This window comes from Pelobates fuscus, chromosome 9 (genome assembly GCF_036172605.1).
Source record: "Pelobates fuscus isolate aPelFus1 chromosome 9, aPelFus1.pri, whole genome shotgun sequence".
Lineage (NCBI taxonomy): Eukaryota > Metazoa > Chordata > Amphibia > Anura > Pelobatidae > Pelobates > Pelobates fuscus.
Genome location: NC_086325.1, coordinates 148,121,214 through 148,146,868, shown reverse-complemented (window position 1 = coordinate 148,146,868; position 25,655 = coordinate 148,121,214). Strand labels below are relative to the sequence as shown.

The window sequence follows — 25,655 nt, the reverse complement described above, 5'->3', positions numbered from 1 at the left end:
TTCTCTGCAATGTACCCCTTTCTCCTCAATTCACATCATGGCTAGCTTCCCATAGCAATTAGGTCAATTAACCCCAGGGCCGGACTGGGACAAAAATTCAGCCCGGGCAATTAAAGGCAGAGCAGCCCACTATTATGGGCGGGGTCAGAAAGGGGGCATGTCATGTCACCACCACCAAATGAGTATGTTAATGTCACGCTTCTCCAGAGCATCCAGTGTTTTTAGATGGAAGTAAATGCCATGTTGTTTCTTTTGGGGCGCAAGCATGCACTGTGTTTGCTGGCGATTTGTCTCTGGTGTCCTCAATAGTGGGATACCAGAGATCAAAACAGGAACAGGGCTGTGTAGAACAGACTTTTTGTGTTGTATTGTGTGTAAAGGGGTCTGTTTGTGGCGTACTGCATGTGGCTAGGGACTGCAGTCTGTGTTTCTGGGTTGTAAAGTATGTGTGTGTGTATTTATATAGGGCCTGTGGAGTGTGTGGGCCTAGTGGATGTAGTGTGTGCATGTAAAGAGCTGTACAGTGTGTTTGTGAGTGTATCTAGGGGCTCTAGTGAGTGTATGCATATAGTAGCTGTACAGCACATGTGTATAGGTGCAGTGATGTATGCATAGGTGGTGTAGTGTGTACAGGGGGTGCGGAATATGTATTTATAGGGGATATAAATTACTGTGTTTGCATACAGGAGGTGTAATGTGTGTGTTTAAAGGGTCATAACGCATGAAAGTGCAGGGAGTGTAATGTATGTTTAGGGGGTATAGAGTGTGTATGTGTGTGCCGGGGGTATAGTGTGTATATAAGGGGTATAGAGAGTGTGTGAAGTGTGTAAGTGCAGGAGGTGTAGTGTGGATATAGGGCTATAGAGTGTGTGCTGTGCGTTAATGCAGGGGCTGTAGTGTGTATATAGGGGGATAGAGTGTGTTTGTGTGTTAGTGCAGGGGGTGCTGTGTGTTTGTGTGTTAGTTCAGGGGGTGCTGTGTGTTTGTGTGTTAGTTCAGGGGGTGCTGTGTGTCTAGTGTGTTAGTGCAGTTAAGCAGTATGTTTGTGTGAGTGCAGGGGGTACAGTGTGTGTAGTGTGTGTGCTAGTGCAGGGGGTGCAGTATGTTTGTGTGTTAGTGCAGGGGGCAGTATGTTTGTGTGTTAGTGCAGGGGGTGCGGTGTGTGTAGTGTGTTCATGTAGGGGAGCAGTATGTTTGCGTGTTTGTGCAGTGTGTAGTGTGTTTGTGTGTTAGTGCAGGGGCTGCAGTGTGTTTGTTAGTGCAGGGGCTGCAGTGTGTTTGTTAGTGCAGGGGGTGCAGTGTGTTTGTGTAGTGTGTAGTGTGTTTGTGTGTTAGGGCAGGTGGCTGCAGTGTGTTTGTTAGTGCAGGGGCTGCAGTGTGTTTGTTAGTGCAGGGGGTGCAGTGTGTTTGTGTAGTGTGTAGTGTGTTTGTGTGTTAGGGCAGGTGGCTGCAGTGTGTTTGTTAGTGCAGGGGGTGCAGTGTGTTTGTGCAGTGTGTGTGTGTTAGTGCAGGGGGTGCAGTGTGTTTGTGCAGTGTGTTTAGTGTGTTAGTGCAGTTTGTGTAGTGTGTTTGTGTGTTAGTGCAGGGGGTGCAGTGTATTTGTGTGTTAGTGCAGGTGGCTGCAGTGTGTTTGTTAGTGCAGGTAGTGCAGTGTGTTTGTGCAGTGTGTTTAGTGTGTTAGTGCAGTGTGTTAGTGCAGTTTGTGTAGTGTGTTTGTGTGTTAGTGCAGGGGGTGCAGTGTGTGTGTGTGTGTGTGTGTATGTGAGGGGGGGTGTATATAGTGGATGATATGGCCATACATTATTAATTTAAGAATTAAACAAAAAAAGTAATAAAAAAAAAATGACAATACCATTTACTCCCCCCTTTTAACTTGGCAGGGGAGAGAGGAAGCAGTCACATACTTGGTGGTCCAGTGAGGGGGGCCACGCCACGCACCGATCCCAGGTGGTCCAGCGGCAGGTAATTCAGTCTGTACCCCGCAGGGTACAGACCATGTTTCTCTCCCTCTCACGAGCGCTGGTTTTTCAGAGCTCTGATAATCTCGGAGCTCGCGAGAGGAAGAGAAGGAAGCTGCTGCCTGATTAACCCCTTCCAGGTTCCCTGTGTGCACCCTTTTATAAGCTTTTCCAGCTACTTCTGTTCTACACACTTACAGTGTAACAGTCACAAAGCACTCACTCACAGATAGGGGCACACAGTCATACACACACTGCCCTCAGTCACACAGGAACATAAATTCTCAGAGATATACATAACAATTACATACAAACACATTCAGTTACAGTCAAATAAAATCACAATCAGAAATATTCTCAAACACATTTACAGTGATACACACTCACAGCATACACCTACAGTCACACTCATAGATGCACAAAATCACACATACACGGACTTAGAATTATGCATGCAGGGCATGCACACTCAGAGTCAGACATTTATGCTCTGACACACACAGACAACACACTCACATTCACAGACAAAGATATCCACTTACTTTCACACACCAGACAACACACTCACTTTCACATACCCATACAACCACTCACTTTCACACACCAGATACTCAGTCACTCATGGAGACACACCATGGGTGATCCACCATCAGACCTTGTAGCTCCTCATGCACACTGAGCTCATGTTGCTGAGAGCTACTAATTCCTTTATTCCCCATAGCGCTCCTCACTGTAACAGGCCCCCTTCTGTGGCGCCCTAAGGCGGCCGCCTGTGCCGCCTTATGGACGCGCCGGCCCTGCTGCCAGAGGTGGTTACACCTGGGGCAGCATATCGGTTAAACTCTGCTTGTGCAGCGTTGCATAGCAAAACACTGCACACTCAGACTACTATGACCACTTCAAATCACTGAAGTGGTAATGGTGCTTGGGGTAACCCTTTAAAGTAGCAATCCCTTTGTCAATGCTTCATGCTTCCCACTTTAGTTAATAACCTCCTTTTCTGTTTACTGATTTCACAATAAACAGTACAATCCTTGTAAAACAAGTGGAGTTAAAGGATCACTATAGGGTCAGGAACACAAACATGTATTCCTGACCCTATAGTGTTAAAACCACCATCTAGCACCCTTGGGCCCCTCATGCCTCCATAAATATAGCAAAATCTTACTGTATTCAAGCCAGCAGCTGTAACTCTGCATGCCGTTACACTCAGAAAAACCAGCAGTCTGCTGACATCATCAGAAGTGGTAGCTTGATCCAATCACAATGCTTCCCCATAGGATTGGCTGAGACTGACAAGAAGGCAGATCAGAGGCAGAGCCAGCATGATTCAAACACAGCCCTGGCCAATCAGCATCTCCTCATAGCGATCAATTGAATCAATGAATCTCTATGAGGAAAGTTCAGTGTCTGCATGCAGAGGGAGGAGATACTGAGTGTTTGGATGCATTTTAGGCAGCCAAGACCCAGGAAGGATCTCTAACAGCCATCTGAGGAGTGGCCAGTGAAGCTATCACTAGGCTGTAATGTAAACACTGCATTTTCTCTGAAAAGACCGTGTTTACAGCAAAAAGCCTGAAGCTAATGATTCTACTCACCAGAACACATGCAATAAACTGTAGTTGTTCTGGTGTCCCTTTAAGGCGAGTTAAACTTTACTGTTAATTATTTGTTAATGGGGGGCATTAATATGAACAGGCAGGAGGAGATGACTCCTTTAGTAATCGTTTAGCTGTAATGTGATGTGCAAGAAGATGTCTATGGCATTCTGCTTCTGTCTTTAGTAGAATATTTAAACCTGTAAACAGAAAAAAGAAATTGAGCAAAACATTAATGAATAGCTTTTTTTATTTGTAAATTTTTTTATGGTATCTGAAAAAGCTAGGACAGCCCTAGGCATTTGCAATAAACTCATTGTTCCCATAACTCATGTGTAAGACAATAAGATGCCTTGTTTAATACCAGTTTTTTAAAGTGGGCCCTTATCAGAATAGCGTTCATACTTCGAGCATCACGTACAAGAGTTGGAGGCCCTCTGGGTTGCTTTAATAGCAGTACATTGCACTTCCTGTGTCATGCTTGCTGTTCAACTCTGAATGCATATTTTAATGGTTCCCTATTATGCCTTGTTCCAGGAGACCTGGAAACCGCATAATAAAACCACGAGACAAACAGTCGAGCACATACATGCCCCAGTGTTTCCTGAAATGAGTGGAAGTTATAGAGTCCCAGGTGCCGACTATATCAGCTGCCGTCATTAAACATGCAGTTGATTTTAATGTTCAATTTAAAATCCTGGTGTCCACTCACAAATCACTTCCTTACTGTGGCCCATATACCTATCCTCGTTATTAACAACGTGTAAAAAGTGCACGGTTTAAACAAAATAAAATGTTAAAAGTTTCAGACTTATAGAATTTTGGCTATGTTGTCTTTAGTAACCAAAACCCATTGGTGGCGGGAGGGTTAATCAAGTGGCGGCCTGCAACCGCTTCCTAGTCCGCTACCACACAAAAAAAAAATGTGGGTGTCAATATGAGCACCATATTTGTATGATGGACGTATAGAATCGCAAGGCCATGTGTGGGGGCTTATCTATTTCACAGTGAACAGCCTGTAAATAAAAACTTGCAGGTGGGGGCATTAGGGTGGTACTATACCCATATAATATGGGTATAATATTGACACCCACAGGCTTTTAGTTTTTATTTATTTCATTTTTACATTTTAATGTGGCTAGCAAGTGCTGTCCATAATAAACAGTTCAGAATGTAATGCTAATATATAATGTGTTCTGAACTTTTTCGGAAACCGGTGGTATCTCAGGCTTACTGTCTCCTCTGCGTGTCCCTCTGTTGGATATACTGGAACCTCTGCTAAGGTCTACTGTATAGATTTGGCAGTTTACTTGTAATACAAATGTTATTGGCTATGTCTGCCACTTGTGTGCAGGTAGTGGCTAATGTGTGGTGCCCACTAAAATTACCAAACCGTACCACCCACCCCGCCCCCCGCCTTTTCCCTTCCCCAATTAAGACAGGAAACATAAATGTGGTATAAAACAGGCCACAGCTTTATTCATATATATAATTAATTAATTAAAACCAATTCAAATCATGTATAAAAGAATGTATATATTTAACTCCACAACCCGTCCTTGCCAACCGAACCTTAATAACCTTGGAGTACCTCTTTCCAGGGCACCTGCCCTCCCCCCTCGTCCAAGCTAATTGGCCTTCACCTTGGCCCACCAATTCCCCATGCCAACCCCTGGCCGCCTTTCCTGGCACGGAGGGCACGCCCAAATACCAAACCATTGCCCGAGGTTAGGGGAGGGACCAGACCCAGCATTCCTTCGTCCAGTATACACCTTTCCCAACAGGTTCGGCAAGGACCATACCCGCCAGCTGTGACAAGAAAAAACCATTAGTAAGACGGAATAGGATAACAAAGTAATAACAAAGGGAGGGAGGGAGGGAGATGTTACCACGCCGTTAAATCTAAGATGGCTGAGGTAAGGGAGACAAAATGGCTTGTATATAAATGACCACACCCAACCCTTATTCTAATTGACACACCCAATTATGACACCTACACCCACCACACCCACACATGCCTCCTATCTGGCTAGCTTTCAGCCCGCCTCCTCTGGGCCTTGTGTGCAGGTAGTGGCTAATGTGTGGTGCCCACTAATATTACCAAACCGTACCACCCACCCCGCCCCCCGCCTTTTCCCTTCCCCAATTAAGACAGGAAACATAAATGTGGTATAAAACAGGCCACAGCTTTATTCATATATATATAATTAATTAATTAAAACCAATTCAAATCATGTATAAAAGAATGTATATATTTAACTCAACAACCCGTCCTTGCCAACCGAACCTTAATAACCTTGGAGTACCTCTTTCCAGGGCACCTGCCCTCCCCCCTCGTCCAAGCTAATTGGCCTTCACCTTGGCCCACCAATTCCCCATGCCAACCCCTGGCCGCCTTTCCTGGCACGGAGGGCACGCCCAAATACCAAACCATTGCCCGAGGTTAGGGGAGGGACCAGACCCAGCATTCCTTCGTCCAGTATACACCTTTCCCAACAGGTTCGGCAAGGACCATACCCGCCACAAGCGCCAGCTGCATATAAGCCTAGATCAGCGGGCGCGACCCCCAACTAATGCCATGGCCTGTTCCAGCGCATCCTGCAGAGCCAGGTTGAAGAAATCCAACCCCACGTCGGTCAGGTGGACCCCGTGCGGGCGAAAATAGATCGCCGCATCTCGTTCAAAAATTCGGTGACGCACCGCAATGCCACCGACTCCGAGCACGAATTTTGCTACCCTTTTGTTAATCTTTATCCTGCATCGCTCAATAGCCCCCTGATCGCGCGCGCGCCCCCAATAGTTCCTGGAAACTATCCCCGACCAGACTAAACAAAGCTGCGGAAACAATACACGCAAGCGCGCTAAATCCCGCCTAATTATCTCCCCCAAACCCCATGCAGGCAGCGCCCCCAGATCGTTGCCGCCCAAATGAATCACCAACACATCTGGTGCCCCTAGGAAAGTGGCCAACTGCACGACCTCCGGCAAGAGCTGGCCCCATCTCATGCCCCGGAAACCAAACCAACGGACCTCCGCCAGCTCCCGAGGAATTCCAAGGCGTGTCCCACCCGGGCGTACCCCAGCCCGCTGGTGAGCCCAGTAGACGTACGAATGCCCAATCAGCCAGATCCTACGGCCGGGCCCTGTGGAGAAAACACAAGGGGGGAACCTATTAGCCGCGTGGGCCGTACATAGGACCGAAACCTCCCCGATTCCCACCTGCCAATCCTCTGAATAGCCTGATCCGAGAAACCCAGCCGAGAGGCCTCAGTTGCGGCCCCAATGCAGAAGGAATGACCCCCCAAATCCTTGCTAGGGATCCCCAGCCGATCAAGGGCGATGCGAAATACCCTAAGAAATTGAAATCGAGACAAGTAGGACCCATCTTCATGAGTTAACAGCGGGCCCGAGAGAACTGAGCGCCCGGAACTGTAAGCTAGGTATGCTGAGACGGGGCAAACCGCCGAATCCGGAATGGCACGAAGGGTAACCCACGTACCCCTGCCAAAAACGTCAGTCTTGGACCGGCGCAACAAAAATTGCACTGAATCGCCCGTGACAAATACATCCTGCAATAACAGCCCTCCAGGGGTCCCCCTGCTAGGGCTCACCAATTCCCCGACCCGAAGGGCCCCAAAAAAGGCGAAAGTAAAAGCCACCAAAAACAATCTAGACTCCGAAGCTGAAAAACAGATCTGCGGTAGCACCGAGGCAATCCCTAACAGGAGCGCGCCCGAAACCGGCCTCCGAGCATCCCGCACCCGCGGGCCTTTACGCCAACCGCGCATTGCAAGCTTCACCATGAAGTGCTTTGTCACATCGGGCACCTGGGTCAAGTTAAACCAAAAACCAAGGCCCGATAGCTTCCCTGAAACAGTGGCCGGGGAACACCCGCTAGCCTCCCAGAACCAGAGCAAGCGTAACAGACCCTGGACCCTCTCGGCCGATGAGCTGAACCCACCGCAATCATGCTCAAGCGTGACCCAATCCCCCCAAGCCTTACCATACCGGGCCCATGTTGCCTCGGACACCGACGACCGAATCCACTCTCTTATTCGTTCAGCCCAAGGGACCAAAGTTCCGTGGGACAGGGGAGACCTTCCAGATCCGCTTCCGGAGCAGCCGATCGAAACACCTGCCATTGGAAACGAGAGAGAGCGTCAGCCGTGGTATTCACAACACCCGGAATGTGCACAGCGCGGCAAGACACGTTCAAAGACAAGCAACGTAAAACCAGACGCCGCAAGAGCCTGACCACCGGAGGGGAGGAGGCCGTTAGATTATTAATGGCCTGAACCACTCCTAAATTATCACAATGGAAAACGACTCGCCGGTCCTTGAACTCTCTACCCCACAAATGAACTGCCACCACGATGGGGAAGAGTTCCAGGAGGGCCATGTTCTTGGTAAGGCCAGCAGCAACCCAGGCCTCAGGCCAAGGTTCTGCGCACCATTGTGTCCCCAAGATCGCCCCAAAACCCGAAGCTCCGGCAGCGTCAGTGAACAGGTGAAGCACTGAATTCGACACCTCCGGTTGCTGCCAATAGGACCTGCCATTATACCCGTGTAAGAAAGCCATCCATACTGCCAAGTCTTCCTTGAGCACCTTGGTTAAACGGATAAAATGGAATGATTTAACGATGCCAGCCGTGGCGGCCGCTAGTCGCCGGTTAAACACTCGTCCCATTGGCATAATCCGACAGGCAAAATTCAACTTGCCAAGGAGGGATTGAAGCCGTTGTAAAGTAATTTTTCGGAGGGAGCTCGCCTCGTGCACCGCCCTACGCAGGTCATCTAATTTGTCATCCGGGAGCCGACATTCCCCCGTAACCGAATCGATCTCTATCCCAAGAAAGCTCAAGCACGTGGACGGGCCCACCGTTTTGTCGGGCGCCAGCGGCACGCCGAACCCACAGGCCACGTCGGCTATTGATTGCAAAACATGCGAGCATATCACGGAGTTCGCGGGACCCACACAAAGGAAATCATCCAAATAGTGAAGCACGGAGTCGTAACCGGACTCAGTCCTCACTACCCATTCCAGGAAGGAGCTAAAACATTCAAAATAAAAACAGGATATAGCACAACCCATCGGGAGGCACATATCCACGTAAAATCGTCCTTCAAAGGAACAGCCTAGCAAATGATGACACTCCGGGTGAACCGGCAGGAGGCGAAAAGCCGACTCGATGTCGGTTTTCGCCATCAGTGCACCAGGGCCCGCGGCCCGAACCATACGAACCGCTGCATCGAACGAGGCGTACGAAACCCGACATAGCTCCGCCGCAATGTCATCATTCACGGAACCCCCTTGGGGGTGCGAGAGATGATGAATCAACCTAAATTTTCCAGGCTCTCTCTTGGGTACAACGCCTAGTGGCGAAACACGAAGGTTCGGAAGGGGTGGGTCACGAAACGGGCCAGCCATGCGGCCTAAAGCCACTTCTTTAGCCAGCTTGTCCTTCACAACCTCCGGGTGTTCAGCAACGGAACGCAGGTTCCGACACAAACCCGATGCCGATCGAGCCCGATGGGGGATCCAAAAACCAGATGTAAAGCCATCCAGTAGCAAGGCAGCCGCCTTTTTGTTTCTATAACGTTTTAGCCACGGTTGCATCGCGACGACGTCCACCGGCGTCTTCGCCCTTAGCGCCCATGGCATCCCCCCTTTCCCCGAACTTACCTCGTTTAAAACACTTGGAGGCGGGGTGGGACCCGCCGCAACCAGAGCATTCGTGTTTGAAGCGACAACCTGCTCCGAACTTACATTGGCCGTCGTTAAACTGCCAACAGCAACCTGTTCTACGCTGACTGGCCGACGCGGAGGGTGAGGACCCAGCACCGGCCCCCCCAAGAAAGGACGAAAGGCCTCCCTGATGTGAAGCCGGGCGGGTCATGATGGCCAGCCACAAACCGATATCCATCTGGTCCCAACTCAGGGAAGGGCGCACGGCTAAACGCTGGCGGAACTGTTCGTCGTAACGCCACCAGCCCAATCCGCCATAAACCCGACACGCGTTCCAGATCATATCCTGGTAGCAAAAAAGAGAAGAGCATTTATTGGGGGTCTTTTCACCTATGACGCTAGCCAGGATCGAAAAAGCCCTGATCCAGTTCCCAAAAGTCTTCGGTATCTTCCGATACCGAAACTTCTCTTTTTCCTTTTCAGACTCCTTAGCCGTGGGATCAGCCCGAGGCAGGTCCTCCATAGGGAGTAGTGAAAAAATCTCGACAAATTCCCCTTTCTCAATTTTTGTACGCAACTCGGCTGTCAAATGGAGGCCCAGGGGGCCTGACCAACACATGTAGGCCGCCCCGTGCGCTGCGGGTGCGACCCCCAGGTCCTGGACCGCAGCGGAGGTCACTGATGACCCCGCGGGGGTCTCAAGCTCCCTTGCAGAGGGCGAGGGTATTAAGGGGCAAATAGGCCCTCCCGCGACGGCCGAGGTAGAAGGTGTGGCACCTGACCCCAACCCGTCCTAAGTTGGTTATCTAAGATCGAGGTGTGGGTAGCCCCAGGGGAGGGGGATTTTTCCAGGGAGTGTAGAAACTGTCGCATAGTGTGTAGCAATGAATCCCATTCAGGGGTGACTCCACTAATACCCCCCGACCCTAAACCCTGTACCCCACTATACTCACTTGCAGGAACCGCATGCGAAGCCATCTGGGAAGCCACACCCTGGCCGCTAGACTGTGATGGCCCTGCTGGAGCTGCGACCGCAGGAGGGACTGCACCAGCCGCAACGTCAGAGAAACGAACCGTGAGCCTACCAGGGGTGATCTGCGAAGACAACACAGGTGAGATAGACCCCAGCCCACCCACCCCTGTGGAAAGGAAACCGGTAGGAGAGGGTCCCAGATGAGTGGCAGGATAGATTGGGGGCAACGTGGGAATTAAGGGGCCAGGGGGGGCAACCTGGGTACCAGCCACAAGTGGGCCAGCAGGTGAGACAGGGAAATTAGGAGGAGCAGGCCCAGGGGACCCTGCCAGGGCCCCAGCCATGATGGGGGCAGTTGAGGTGGAAGGGAGAAGTGGAGGGGCAGATACAGGGTGGGGTGAGTGTGAGACAGCAGCCCCAGAGACAGAAACAGCAGCCAGAGTAGCAGGCACAGGGACAGGAGCAGCACCAGGGGAGGCAGAGTGGGAAGGCAGAGCAGGGGGGGGCTGTACAGTGATTTGGAGGGAGCAAGGTCCCTGGCCCGTGCCCCAGAACCCCCCACCCCCCCGGAGACAGCCCTGCCGACCTGCGGCCTACTTACCCGTCCTGGAGAGAGGGCCGCCCGCCCTTGCGCCACTGTGGAACCCGCCAAGGCCGACCGGGTGATCGGTGCCCGCTGAGCAGGGAGCTGTTGGGATCTCGCGGCCGACCTCCGCCGAGCCCGCGAGACCGGGGGGGGTGGTAGCTGCGATGTGGCATGGCCGGCACTCATCCGGCGTGTGGACACGTGGGAGGAGGTATGGGTAGCGCGGGAAGCTGCTCCGCCCGCGGCCGCGGGGGACCCGGCGTGCGGGCCTGCGACAGGGCTCCTACTCCTCTCCCTCACCCGACCCTCCCGAGAGGGGCTATACCGGGCAGGGGGACGTGCGCGACGGCGCTGAGTCTCATGGCCGCCAGGAGAGGGAGCAGTCACAGGAACAGCACCCAGATTAACATGGCTGCTGACAGAAGGAGCAGCCACAGAGGCAGCACCCTGCAGGCGTGCTAGCTGTGACTGCAGGTGCCGTCCACCATCTTGAAGGGCCTCAGCCCTGAGGGCAGCGAGGATAGCATCAATATCCATGCCCTTGGCCGTGAGACAAGCAGTGGTAGCACAGGAGGATGCAGAGATGTTACCACGCCGTTAAATCTAAGATGGCTGAGGTAAGGGAGACAAAATGGCTTGTATATAAATGACCACACCCAACCCTTATTCTAATTGACACACCCAATTATGACACCTACACCCACCACACCCACACATGCCTCCTATCCGGCTAGCTTTCAGCCCGCCTCCTCTGGGCCTATCTACCTGCCAATCTCCTATCTGATATCATACTGTATTTTAATAGTCTGTTACAGACCAAACCTGTATATATTCACTTTGTATCTAAATCCACTTACTGTAATTGCTATACGTTGTATCTTTTCTTATTCAAGGTGGTCTCAATGTTTTCTACAGAGCGATTGGGATTTCCCATTCGGTCTGTTTTCAGACGTTTACTGTCTGTCATACATGATGTCACTCACTAAAGACTCCACTCACTACATACCCATTATAAGGGGGCTGCTGGTGACTCATAGATAAAATACACAAAATGTAGCACTCTTCTATGTCTATGAATAATGTGTTGCCCTTTTCTTACTAGTGAAGCTGAAATTCCTATGTTATCATTCCCTGGTCTTCACGGGACATGACTCTTGTGTGTTTGAGTAAGTTCAGAATACCGTAGCTTGCTTGGCAATCACTGCTAGGTAGTTTTTGGTCTGGTCCATGTAAAGAGGGCTCATTAGAGAAATAGGGCTATACCAGATAAGGAGTCTCCTGGGCCTACTCGGAAGAAGCTGTGGACCTTGTGAAGTTTTAGGCAAAGCTCATAAAATGGCCCCATAATCCCTTTTACAAACGCTTTGCCAATCCCGTAGAGGGACACCAGGTGAGATGATGATGGACATAACATTTAAAATTTTTGGGACAAGTTGTCAGGTGCAGAGCAGCAGCATGTGCAAGGCTTATGTGGTTCCTGTCCTGATAGGCCTAATGCTGTGTCTGCTTCTAGCCTGTTACTACTGTAGGTGGTTTGTTAATAGAAGTACTAACCTTCACTAGATGCCCAGGTTACTTTTGAAAACATATTTACATTCTTTTTTTTATTTTTAACTTTTTTAAGCTTTGGTAGAATTGAATAATATATATAAATTATACATAAATTTATACAAACCCAGATCCACGAACACAAGTTCCCTGGTCTTTTGAATGCCTCGGTGCCAACTCCAGCCATAATACAGGAATGAAGACGAGTGCACTCTGGGGTCTGAGAAAAGACTGGTTTGACTGAAACGTTGATGTATGATTTGTGCTGAATAAAAGCATCTATACTTTCTACAGACCCCAGAGTGCACTTGTGTGTAATGTCCTTAAAACAAGTCAAAATGGGGCTCAGTAGTTTGTGTGGCCTTCACGTGCCCGTATGACCTCCCTACAACGCCTGTGCATGCTCCTGATGAGGTGGCGGATGGTCTCCTGAGGGATCTCCTCCCAGACCTGGAATAAAGCATCTGCCAACTCCTGGACAGTCTGTGGTGCAACATGACGTTGGTGGATGGAGCGAGACATGATGTCCCAGATGTGCTCAATTGGATTCAGGTCTGGGGAACAGGCGGGCCAGTCCATAGCATCAATGCCTTCGTCTTGCAGGAACTGCTGACACACTCCAGCCACATGAGGTCTAGCATTGTCTTGCATTAGGAGGAACCCAGGGCCAACCGCACCAGCATATGGTCTCACAAGGGGTCTGAGGATCTCATCTCGGTACCTAATGGCAGTCAGGCTGCCTCTGGTAAGCACATGGAGGGCTGTGCGCCCCCAAAGAAATACCATTACTGACCCACTACCAAACTGGTCATGCTGGAGGATGTTGCAGGCAGCAGAATGTTCTCCACGACGTCTCCAGACTCTGTCACATGTGCTTAGTGTGAACCTGCTTTCATCTGTGAAGAGCAAAGGGCGCCAGTGGCGAATTTGACAATCTTTGTGTTCTCTGGCAAATGCCAAACGTCCTGCAGGGTGTTGGGCTGTAAGCACAACCCCCACCTGTGGACGTCGGGCCCTCATGGAGTCTGTTTCTGACCATTTGAGCAGACACATGCACATTTGTGGCCTGCTGGAGGTCATTTTGAAGGGCTCTGGCAGTGCTCTTCCTGTTCCTCCTTGCACAAAGGCGGAGGTAGCGGTCTTGCTGCTGGTTTGTTGCCCTCCTACGGCCTCCTCCACGTCTCCTGATGTACTGGCCTGTCTCCTGGTAGCGCCTCCATGCTCTGGACACTACGCTGACAGACACAGCAAATCTTCTTGCCACAGCTCGCATTGATGTGCCATCCTGAATGAGCTGCAGTACCTGAGCCACTTGTGTGGGTTGTAGACTTCGTCTCATGCTACCACTAGAGTGAAAGCACCACCAGCATTCAAAAGTGACCAAATCATCAGCCAGGAAGCATAGGAACTAATAAGTGGTCTGTGGTCACCACCTGCAGAACCACTCCTTTATTGGGGGTGTCTTGCTAATTGCCTATAATTTCCACCTGTTGTCTTTCCCATTTGCACAACAGCATGTGAAATTGATTGTCACTCGGTGTTGCTTCCTAAGTGGACAGTTTGATTTCACAGAAGTGTGATTGACTTGGAGTTACATTGTGTTGTTTAAGTGTTCCCTATTTGTTTGAGCTGTGTATGTATGTATATACACATACCAGAAAAAAGTCTGCATAGACTGTAACATCGAGTACCTTGTATATCACTGTATTTGCTTAAGAAAGCAGCAGTTAAAATTGATCCTACAAGACTCCAGAGTGCTCTCTACTAGGAAAATATATATATATATATATATATATATATATATATATATATATATATATATATATATATAATTATTTTTTTTTTTACTTTTTAAAAATGAAATCATTTTTGGTTTACCTTCTGGATTTTTGTGTATTGAGAAAAAAAAAAAATCCTGACCAGAAAAGAACGGGTTAATTCTCCCTCCTTTTTTGAGCCCTGCTTTGAGCTGGAGATTACAAGGATTATCCCAAAGCTCTGTCTTCACCAAATGATTGTGTAAACCAAACAGTTATATTAGAGATGGTACTCGGTTCCTCGGGGCAGATTCCTGCTGTTCATTCCATTACAAGGGATTCCTGATGCTCTAGCTAACTCCATTGACCGCTTCATCTGATGCCTGAACGAGGTACTTTAGTTCCTGGGTGAGGTCTCGTGTTTTTGTCTCTCGGCAGTAACTGCCCTTCTGATCAGTGGAAGGTTCAAACTGTGCCATTGTTCCAATCTTTATTAGTCAAACGAGGGCAAGCTCACCAGCTTGTTGATACAGTGTAAAGAGTATTCATGGAACAGCGATTTTATTTTATTTTTGTGAATTGCAAACCAGATTGCATCATGTTGACTAAATAAATTGGAGATTACTCTCAAATCTGTGATGGATGCCTAAACTTTGCAATTTGATTTTCAGTTTAATATGATTTTTTTTTTTTAATGTGTAATAATTAACCCCCTGTGAGAGAAACTGGTTCAACGCAGAGTTCTTCCCAAAGAGTTAACGCACCTCTGTAAATATAAAAGTAAGAAATTAGGAAGTTTGGCGTAATTGGGGGCAGGGAGATGGAAATTAGGAGGGGGGGATCTAAGAGTTGCCGGGGGCCCTGAGGGGTGACTCACTCGTTGGATGTCCTAGTTATTTTGCATGCTTTGAGGAGAATATTTTTTTTTTTTTTGTTCCAAAGAGGCCTTATCAGAGCCCCTTGGACAAAGAGTGGCTTTCACAGGCAGTGCTGGCACCGAACTCTAAGGGACGAGGGTGGGAGGGGGAGGTCAGGGTCTGTGCCAGGCAGGATGACTGCCTCTGTGTGTGGAGAAGCCGGACCCTCTCCTCCAATAACTATATTGTTGGGCAATCTCTCAAATGTTGCCCAGATTTCCAATATCTACACATGGTGCACTTGTGTCCCTATTCATCCTAACAACATTTTTTTTTTAAAGAGGAATTCTGTAAACTCATTTTATTTAATTAAACATTGAAAACGACTTAATCATTAACTTTTTTTTCCTATTTTTTATTTATTTATTTTTTAATGTGAAGCCATTTGCTGTTGAATTTGTATTAAATATTTAGCAGTTCACATCACAACTCAGTACAGACAAGGCAAAGCCACAACAAACATTTCAGAGGAGAAGTAGAAACAAACATTGGTAAAACATTTTTTTTTTTTTTTTTTTAAATGGTGCTGCGGTGTTCTTGCCACCTTTTCAGGAGTGTTTGCGCCTCTTTATTTCCCTATGTATGCGCCACAGTTTTCCATTTTTATTTTTTATTTTTTTTAATTCTTTTTTTTTCTGTGCATGAGGAGTTACAGGCATATGTCAAGTGCCACAACAGCACGCATAGATTAAATACCGGTATTGACAATGTGGTGCTCAGAAAACTGCACTTTTTTGAAAATATGTTGAAACAATCTGGTAACAGTTTTGGCAGGTAATGAAAATGATACACGTTAAGCTGCTGTTAATAAAACAATGCTGAGGTAGCAAGCACATCTTTGATTCAAGCTATGTTCACATGTATTATTTATAATGCGCACTAAAAAGAAAACCACAGGCGTGTTATAGTTGCTTAAAGTATCATGCATGAGTTAACATGTAGTAGAGCAATTGCATAATAAGCAGGGATAGAGGCATAACATGCATGTAAGTACCACTGGAGCTGGTCACATATATAGTTTTGGGCACCCAACACAGCGACAGAGCTTGCTAAGCATAGATGTAATTGGGGAGAAACTGTAAGCACAATAGTCCCACATGAGTCTCTCACCCCCCCCCCCCCCCCCCACTGACCTCCCACCTGTTAATTTGGCAAAGTCCAGCATGTACCAAGTTCTCATTCTCTTGCAAGGATTTAATGACCCAGCACTGGGGCTGCATAAGCCAGACTGGGGAGCACTCACGTGCCCTCTTGGTTAGGTATTCAGCAGGCTGGGTAGCGAAGTTGAGTCCATCGGGCTTGTAATGGCGATAGTCTTGGCTTTCAAGCATTAGTGCCCTCTCATCAGGCCCCACCGTCTGCAAAGTGCTGGATGGGCTCCATAGGCGTAGGTCTGCTCCGCGTCAGGAATCTCCATTAGGGACTGTACGAAGATCCGATATGTTGCTGTAACCTGTCCCTATAGTGGACTGCTTGTTGGGGAAACTGCTTTGTGTGCCCAAGCTTCTCTGTGTACCTGGGAGCCGTGGATGTTGCAGCATAAGCCCCAAAGTTGTAAGCCAGCGATGAACTGCTGGGTCCTGGCGAGCTGCACGCGGTGTTTACATGCTGTAGCCGGACTTGCTTTGCGGTGGGTGGCGTGGTCTCACAAGGCGTGTGCCGTTGGTACCGGGCTCGGCGCTGCCGCCATCTTGTAAGGTAGGCCCTGGGGGTTCCATGCCACTTATTTTCCATGCATCTTTAGCTACCTGCAGTGGTGGACCGGGATAAACACCCCCCCCCGGCCAACGGGGGAGGGGGGGGGGCAAGCCCCCCAGAAAGTCGGTGTGTGGCAGTTGGGGAGGGAGGCAAGGCAGCGGCCGTCCACCCCGCTCTTCCCCCGAGTAGGCCGCAGCTCCCGAAGCTCCGTGCTTCCCTCACGGGACCCAAAACTCTCGGTCTCTGGGTCTGCCACCTCTACCACCACCGTGTGAGTGTCTTGTAGACTCATGTCGAGTACTAGGACTGGAAATTTGGTTTCACAGGCCGAATTTCTCGGGAGCCTGTCCTGCATGCGACCGGTCAGCATGGCTGGCCGCCCCCGCCCCCCACAGTTTTCCATTTTGTGACTTTTCTACCATTTTTTTTTCTCACTTCTCTTATTCTGATCTAATTTTCAGATCAAAATTTGTAACTCTTCATACGATTTAAAAAACCAAAAAAAAACCAAGATTGTCCTTGTTACTCTGTGTGCTGCAGTCGCAAGCAATCTTTGCATGTGAAATCAGTCAAGCCATTTTATATACATGACCCCCACAGTTTAATTTTGCCTCTTCCCTCTAAGCTACCTGCCAGGTGCAAAGGACAGTAACGATGATTGAGAGCCAACATGGCGGTGTCCAGTTGCAGGATAAATAGGTGTGGATACCTACTGTTAATATGTATATGCATGACGTACAAAAAATTAATATAGGGATAAAAAAAACAAAATATGAAATTTTGTAAAACGAGTTCTTATTATTGCAATAAAATACCAAGCATTTAAACACAGTTAACATAGTTGGTATGTGAGGTTAGACTGACAGAAACCTGACCTCTAGTGAAACGAGGATGCCAGTAATTTTGTTCAAATTAAATTTAATGTGGAAGAAATCAATTTAGTTAGAAAAATAGACGTACTGGACTGGTAGCCCTGTAGTAAATTAAAGTGGGTGGGAGGTGGGTGCAGTACTCCCCAGTGTTTTGGCAAATTGAGCTTTTGATTTAGATTTTTTTTTTTTTTTGTCCTACTTACCGTTTTTGTTTTTGTTTTTTCGTACAATTAATATGAAGGGTTTGCAATGCGCTCCTAATCTGTGTGAACCCTGGCTTTTAAAACTGCTTTAACCCGTGTAATGTTTGTGAATGGTCCTGAAAGGACCCTAAAGACACCCTGTCAGACCACTTAATTTAAAATGATTTGGTCTTGGTGCTGTGGCCCTTTATTTGTAAGCTAACCCAATGAAAGCATTGCTGTTTAAGTAGATACACACCTCTAATAGATGACCTCCTGACAGCCATTAGAGTTGCGCTTGCATTGAGAACCAAGTCAAACTCTGTTCTTAAACATGCCTCACAATGTTGGGAGGTATGAGATGGGGACAGATGGGCAGGCTAGTGGTGCTACTCGTATAATCGGTGACATCCATAATGAGAAACGTGTCGGGCTTACGCTGTGCTGCCCAAGGTTAGTTTCGTAGTGTTCCCAGATGTGGGACACCAGGGAACTAAATCAGGACAGTTGAGACGGCGGGAGCCTCCATAGATATTGTCTTGCAATGAGTAAAACAATGCCATATTTCTCACCAGCAGAAGTGACAAAACTTAACAAAGATAACTTTGCCTATTGTTAAGTTTTGCCAACCAGAGGAAAAAGTCAAAGTATATTAAGAGAAAAAGATTGAAAAAGAAAAGCAGATTTAAGTGAGGAAGAGAAGATGAACAGTTTGGAGAAAGGTTAAGTATAGGGCGACAGAACCACTTTATCCAAATAGGCCCAAGACTTTGTGGTGTTTGTTTGGAAATCCAGCTCAGCCTATATATATCTACCTGTTCTGTGCATAGAGAATGACTCAAAGGGCGGTGGCCATCGGAAAGTCTATTGCAAAATTTTACCTTTACCAACATGCAGCCAAAATTGTTTGTCCTACTACCCCTCAATTTAAAGATTAGTATATATGTGAAAATTGTACATTTTTATTTTAAGCTGTGTGAGTGTGTTGTGTTTTATTTTTCTTGCTTTTGTTCATTCTCTGTGTCTTTGCGTATTGGTGTGTTACTGCTTGCATGCTGGAGTTATCTCATTGTCTGATATAATTTGTTTGCCATGACTGTGTCTCACAGGCAGGGCAGCGGGCACAGTGTTTACAAGTGGTGCCTGTTACTACTTCCTACCCGCGTGAAGAGTCTAGGAGCTTGGTGGGTGAGGGCATGTAAACAGATTACGGTATATTTGGCTTGTTGGTAGAGAATTTTAATTGGGCTGTATTGCCAGCAAGGGATTTTTTTTGGCTTTGGGTGTGTTGGATAAAGCACACTTGGTTAAACTCTGTGTATTTTCACAGAACGCATAATGTGTTCACTGCAAATGTTTGAAAGATAATATTTCCCTGAGGGTAAAGAATTCACACTTTGGGTGTTGAAGCATAGTATTTGTGTCATGAGTGTATTATACCTGGGGGAGGAAATAGTGTTAAAAATAATAGTATCAAATGTTCAGTCTGTTTCCCAGATGGTGGATGATGAATAGTGTAATATCTCTGGGTTAGATTTTAGGAATATTAACCTGACTGGAGGAAAACCTATTTCATGCTGGAGAGGTGATGAAGGCTATCCTGGGTGTGATAGTAAGGATTCATTAGTTAGAGCAGGATAAGGATGGCTTGTGATTGATTTACTGGCTGTTGGAACTGTACAGGTTTACTAGCTGACTAATAACAGACTGGTGTACTGCCTGGTGGTAAGTCTGGTATACTGTTGGGGGTACACTAGCTGAGAGATTTCAGGCTGGTATACTGTTGGGGGGGGGGGGTACACTAGCTGAGAGATTCAGGCTGGTATACTGCTGGGGGGGGGAGGAGGACACTAGCTGAGTTTTAGCCTGTTATACTGTTGGGGGGTCGGGGGGGGGGGGGGGAATACACTAGCTGAGAGATTTAGGCTGGTATACTGCTAGGGGGGGGGTACACTAGCTGAGAGATTCAGGCTGGTATACTGCTAGGGTGGTACACTAGCTGAGAGATTTAGGCTGGTATACTGTTGGGGGGTGGGGGGGAATACACTAGGTGAGAGATTCAGGCTGGTATACTGCTGGGGGGGGGGGGGGAGGAGGGGGAGGAGGACACTAGCTGAGTTTTAGCCTGTTATACTGTTGGGGGGTCGGGGGGAATACACTAGCTGAGCGATTTAGGCTGGTATACTGCGGGGGGGGGGGGGGAGAGGAGGACACTAGCTGCGTTTTAGCCTGTTATACTGTTGGGGGGTCGGGGGAATACACTAGCTGAGAGATTTAGGCTGGTATACTGCGGGGAGGGGGGGTGAGAAGGGGGGACACTAGCTGAGATTCAGGCTGGTATACTGCTGGGGGGGGGGGGGGGAGATGGGGGGACACTAGCTGAGAGATTCAGGCTGGTATACTGCTAGGGGGGGGGGAGATGGGGGGACACTAGCTGAGATTCAGGCTGGTATACTGCTGGGGGGGTACACTAGCTGAGAGATTTAGGCTGGTATACTGTTGGGGGGTGGGGGGGGAATACACTAGCTGAGAGATTTAGGCTGGTATACTGCGGGGGGGGGGGGGGGGGGAAGGAGGGGGAGGAGGACACTAGCTGAGTTTTAGCCTGTTATACTGTTGGGGGGTCGGGGGGAATACACTAGTACACTAGCTGAGAGATTCAGGCTGGTATACTGCTAGGGGAGGGGTGAGGGGGGGGGGGGAGGAGTGAGGGGGGGGGGAACTAGCTGAGAGATTCAGGCTGGTATACTGGTGTCAGGAGTTGTCTTCCTGTGTAGGACGGAGGCTGTTTTTGCTGGCTTGGTGAATAGTAGTTTCCTGGGAGCAGAGGGAGTGACCTTTAATGCCAAGCCTCTCCACACAGTCTCCCTGTGAGAGCTGTGACAAGTTCACACACAATCCCTGGAAACAGAGTTACATTGTTACTGAGTTCTGTATCATCCTGATAGCAGGTCTTGTTCCTACATACTGGGAGTTGTCTCCCAGCCAGCCCTGCTGCAGTTACAGGCTGATGACATCCCAGATTACACAGTAATGCTCTGCAGACCTGCCACAGCCTGGGTTAGACCCTGCTATAACCCTGTTTAGAATGTCACCAGTTCTCACCATGTGGCAGACGCTGTCACTGTAGCATTAGGAGGGGGCTCTTTCCACTCCCAGAATCATTTGCAGTTTCTGATTCATCTGTGTCAGCCCCCCATGGGGATTGCCTGGTCCCCACATACAAACATCTGCCTATTGTTTCGCTTTCATGCAAAGGCTGCTCAGGGTGTCTGCGGTTCTCTGGCCATAAGACGTTTAAATCCAGTTGACAGTACCTGTGTCCAGCTACAATTTCCACTTGTACGTACGGAGAGCTGACACAATCACCCGGCTTCTAGGCTTTTACTCTACAATTGTTGCCTACAAACTGGGTGGGTGGGTGTGGTGGGGATCAAAGTACCGAGCATAATTAAACCCCTTGTTACAAACTGAGGAAATCTCGAAAATCCTTTCCTTTTTGAGGAGTCCGACCGGCTTGATCTTTGCAGAACAATCCAAGAGTGTATAGAGACTTAACCCTTTAATTGCCAGAAAATTCACAGGTCCTACATGGGTAAGGCTGCAAACCGCTTCGCTGTATTCTTAGCATTGTGTAAATACACCTGCAGTCATCCAAACCCGCAAGCTACAGCTTTTCAAGACGATTTTATTTTTGTTTTCATTTTATTTTTCTTTATTTGTTTGCTGGTTAGTCTTGGTGTTTTCATATTGAAACGTGATTCATATTTACTAGTGGATCAAGGCTGTGGGATATTGTCATTGCGTGCAGCCTTTGTGTTTGAATATGTAGTATTTACGTGGCTGCGTTTTATTTTACAGTGATGTTCACAATGGCTTTTGTTATGCTTTTATTGTCTTGTTTTGTTTTCTGTCAAAGCCGATTGCAATTTTTTTGTTATGACCAGTTATCGTTTCATAATTTTCTTTTTTTTTTAAATATATAATTTAATTTTATAAATAATTTGCTGTATTAACTATAAATAGTTAATAATAATTGAGTGAATTGTTCTATTTTTGTTGTTTTTGATGTTGATCTCGTAATTGCTTTGGCTTGTTCACAAAAGGAGGACATTTGCCCAGACTCGACTTTGCATTTAATGAGCCTAGGCTTAACATTTAATGATGTAATAGAATGTATTTTTTTTTTATCGCTCTCCCCACCCCCCTTTTTAACTTCCAGCAAGTTAATATGGCGTACTGATTGCGAGTTGAGTATAACACACTCTGGACATTCTAGTATCTTCAGTCAGTGGGCCTATTCATTTAGCAAAGGAATCAATAGAATTGGATTTGTTTGAACAAGATGGATGATAGCTCAACTTTTCTTACCTGGATGTAAGCAAACTGCATTCTCGAGGATGAGGCTGAGCATTTTGGGAAATGTAGTTCACAAACACCTTGAATGCCAACGTTGGGCATCACTGATGAGTAATAGTTTGACTATTAAGTCGCTAAAGTGTTCAAACATTAAATGATATGCCTGAAAAAAGTCCCTAGGTTTTGTAGAATTCTGTCCACAAAAGATGTATCTGTGCACAATTTTTTTTTTTTTTTCCCCCATTTGAATTAACGTAAAGCACTAGGTCAACTTTTAAGGATCATGGGAGAAGGGTCTACTAAGTAGCATGTGACTGTTCGGCCTGAATGTGTTTGTGTGTAAATGCTTGAAGATAGTGTCTTGGATATCCTTGTTACACTGTATCATTGTCTAGCTGTAATATCTTACTCCCCACCTCCATCCCCATACTAGTTTGTATATAAAAGTGTTTTCATTCTAAAGCCTGCTTCCCTCCCACTTTGGAGATTTTATACCTTCTCATAAGCATAGGTGCATTTCTAAGGCACTAGGTGAAGAGGAGGTGTGATGTATATATTTTTGATGTTTTTTATGATTTATTCATCCTTAAACACAGTGTTTGTTGTCTTTTATGGCTTTGTCAAATCGCAAACGGGCATCTTATAAAATCAACTTGCCTTTACCAGGTGAACTTTGTGACTGGCTTTTATCCTAATCCACATTTTCTGTGATCTGTGGTTTCTGAAAATCATGTTGACATGGGATGGGAAGATGACTCTACATTGTTTTTGTGAGTTTCCGAGTGCAAATCATGTGAGATAGAAAGCGTGTTACATTCAGGGCCCTTGGCTGTTGCTCTACTCAGACGTTGGTGCTGCCTTGTGGAGAGGAATAGTTTTTGGCCCTGGGATGGAACACAAAATTAGTTTCACCTTGCTATTTTTGTGTTCGTAAAGCATTATTCTAACCACCATGACCACTTGAGTGATTTGAAGTGGTAGGATGAGTGGATTCAGCTGGAAACCATGCACATACGGACATATTTATACTTTTGTGCTGGTAGCTGGTTGCACGCCCAATACGTGTGAGATTGGCAGCCCAGAACTCTGTGGTCTGTGGCCTGGAGCGTGCGCATGCCCGTGATTTGGATAGCGAGAGGTCCCACTGACGTCGGAAGTGACGAGGAAGTCATAGCATGGAGGATCGCCTGGAACTGGATTCAAGTTGGTGTTTAAAAAAAAAAAAAAAAATAAAAAAAAAACTTACAAAAAAAATGTTTTTATTGTATTTTTTTTTTTTTTTTACTTCAAATGGAATATGGAACCTTTTCCAAAGTGCCCAATAGAGCACATTACACAGAAAAGGTCCCTCCTCTCCAAATGGTTAAGGCAACCCTACAATGGTTGGAATATTCACATCATATTCATCAGTCCACAGGCAGCTGCCCAAAAACAGAATGCTTGCCCTGCAGCCTTCCAAGCGAAAACAGTGTGTTTAGGAGAAATTGCACTGTTTAAATTTTGCAGTAATGTAAAAGACAATACAGGGTCAGCGCTAATTCCAGATAATAAAAGATAGGCAGCAATCCTATACAATGGAACCCTCTGAGCCCTTGAAATATAGTCAGAGAAGAACAATAGAGTAGGGGTAGGGCTGCACCACAATAGCAGTAAAAAAGTTATCCAGACGAGTACAAAACTTGTATTTAGTCCAAAATCAAAGAAAGTCTTATTTGTAGTAAAAAATATTGGGTAGAACTTTGAGCCAGAAGTCTTTGCCTTTGCGTTTACCTGCTGAACGCCGGCAGGTAAAGTATGCCAACATTAGACATTGGGTGAGTGACTGGTGCTTCCCATTAAGAAGCATTAGGTTCAGTGTTTCTCATTGAAAGGCACTGAATTGGTGTTTTGCGACAATTGTTGTTCGTGCACTGGTTCGGCACTGGTCCTCTATGAAAGACCTCTGATTTGGACAAAAGTAATCATCAGCATTTCAAATTTCACCATAGGCAGACCAGGCTGCAGGGGTAGTCTGTAAGGGTGCTGGAATAAAGTTAAGTTTTTAATAGTCAATAGTTCATTGTTTGTTTTTCTTTCTTTCTAGGTATGTGGCTGATTTAAATGGTTATGGTGCCTTAAATCTGCGGATGTCTGATCCTGCATCACTGTTAAACATCTTGCTTACCATTTAGCAGAGATCCTTGGTCCCCTGTAGCGTGTCCTCCAATAATGATATGGTGACCGCTGAGTCTTCCTCTACCTCACACCATACCAGTTCAGCCAGAGATTGCTGGTAGTGATAGGTTGAGAGTCGACACACACTCAGCCTATCACAGCCTGCTATCCTTGGTGAGGAGGGGTGTAACTCTGCCTGCACCTAATAGTCATTGGGAGTTGGGCTGCAGGTTGCCAGGGACTGAGCACTTTTGCTAAATATTTAATACTAATTTGAGACCCAGTACCCATGGAAAAGGCACCATGACAACATCAATCAGTTGAAGTGTTTCTCTTGCCTACAGCGTCCTTTTAATTCTGTCTGAGCGGCCTGTAACGTATATTGCTTGCTTATGTATATAACATTGGTTCCATCATACAGTAAAAGGTAACCCTTGGTGACTGTCTAGAGCAGGGGTAGGCAACCTTCGGCACACCAGATGTGCACTACATCACCCATGATGCTTTGTTAGCATTATTGCTATAAGATCATTATATGAGATGTAGTTTGCAACATCTGAAGTCCTGAAAGTTACCAACTCCTGACCTAGAGGGACACAGCCCTCATCCGTATGGTTGCGTGACTGATGGACAATGCGGGTCATCCCACAAAGGCAAAGGAAGTGGTACTGACCAAAAGGGACAACCCTTTCTTTAGAAGTAGAGTTTTGAGATTTAAGGAGGCATAAAGGTGTGGATTTTAAATTGTCGATCTTGCAGCATGGATTAAGTATTGCATGCTCGTTCTTCATGTTGGGTGTGTTTCTTTAACTTCCATACGAACACTGCCACTGCCGTTGCTGGGGGCATGAAAAAGAGAGAACCTTAGTTGACTCCATTATTTGTACCTCTAATAATCTTCTTCCTTCCAAGATTTGGCTCCTTTACAAATGAGATTAATGAGATCCTGTGGTAGGAGTGGAGAGGAACAGGAAGTTTGAGATTGTACATTTCTCGTTGATAAGCCTTGGAAGAATAGAAATTCTTTGCAATGATCATTTTGAATATTTCATTAAGTTAAATATGTCTGTTGCTCGTTCTGTCGGCTATTTTGTAATAGCCAGCTGCAGTCTTTTAATATAACTAACAATCAATAGGATTGCTGAGAGCAGCCATCTTGACTACAGTGAAATTATTATTTTATTTATATAGCGCTGTACAATGGAATACATATTAAGAATAGTATTAATTTTAAGTGTAGTTACATAAAAGTGGCAAAACACAAGACACAAATGTGAAATGCACAGTGGAAGAATAAATTAAATTTGGACATCCCATGTAATTTAAACATTCAACATGCCAGACATAAATACATTAAAAAAAAAAGT

At 46.8% G+C, this 25,655-nt stretch overlaps 1 protein-coding gene across 1 annotated transcript in view; it reads left to right on the top strand.

The window, feature by feature from the left end:
* The window catches only part of PLXNB3 (plexin B3), a 93,424-nt gene that overhangs the window by 12,135 nt on the left and 55,634 nt on the right, over positions 1–25,655 (top strand). The gene's annotated exons all lie outside the window — the stretch shown is intronic.